Here is a 1,104-nt window from a genome sequence, read left to right as displayed (position 1 = left end):
GGGCTGTGAGCGAAACTCCGGCCGGATCTCCTCATGGATGGAACCCGAATAGGCGATAAACCTGGACTAGAGACTTGAGTGTTTAGGTAGGTCGTGGTCTACACCCACGTCGGCTTTCGCTTGAAGTCTGCCGAGCACATGTCGTGTGCAGACGCTAAGTGGTGAAAACATGTATGAAGAAGTACACCCCTGCAGGGTTAATATGATCTATTCGAATAGCCGTGTCCGCGGAAAAGGACTTCTGGGTTGCTTATATCAGTTCATAGACAAGTGAAAGTGGATACTCTAAAATACGCAAGATAAGCGTGAGTGCTATGGATGGCGTTCTCGTAGGGAGACGGGAGCGGATCCATAGTGGTGTATTGATATGGTGAATATGTGGACTCGTGTGCGCCACCTCAAAAGAGTTACTTGCAGTCGTAGTTCAGGATAGCCACCGAGTCAAAGCTGGCTTGCTGCAGTTAAACCCCACCATCCCCTTTGTTTATAATGAAGCATATGTAGTTAGTTCTGATGTAAGTCTTGCTGGGTACATTTGTACTCACGTTTGCCTATTTTATGTTTTTGCAGAGAGACTTCGGTCTCACTAGTAGTTTCGCGTGGACTTTGACGTTTAGCTTGTTACCTCAGCTACGATCTTGTGCCCTCGGCAGGATCTGGTAGATAGTCAGGCTTCTCAGCCTTTTTCATTTATAGATGTCTGTACTCAGACATGATAGCTTCCGCTTGTGCTTTGACTTGTATGCTCTGAGTGTTGGGTCATGAGACCCATGTTTGTAATATCTCGCTCCTCGGAGCCTATTGAATAAACTACTTGAGTCGTAGAGTCATTTTGTGATGCCATGTTGTATTGCACATATCGAGCATATTGTGTGTATGTTATTGAAATGCTTGGTATGTGTGGGATCTGACCATCTAGTTGTTTATCTTTAGTAGCCTCTCTTACCGGGAAATGTCTCCTAGTGTTTCCACTGAGCCATGGTAGCTTGCTACTGCTCCGGAACACTTAGGCTGGCCGGCATGTGTCCTTCTTCGTTCCTGTGTCTGTCCCTTCGGGGAAATGTCTCGTGATGAATACCGGAGTCCTGTTAGCCTGCTACAGCC

Source organism: Triticum aestivum, chromosome 5A (genome assembly GCF_018294505.1).
Source record: "Triticum aestivum cultivar Chinese Spring chromosome 5A, IWGSC CS RefSeq v2.1, whole genome shotgun sequence".
NCBI classification, from domain to species: domain Eukaryota; kingdom Viridiplantae; phylum Streptophyta; class Magnoliopsida; order Poales; family Poaceae; genus Triticum; species Triticum aestivum.
Note: the sequence above shows the minus strand (reverse complement) of the source record.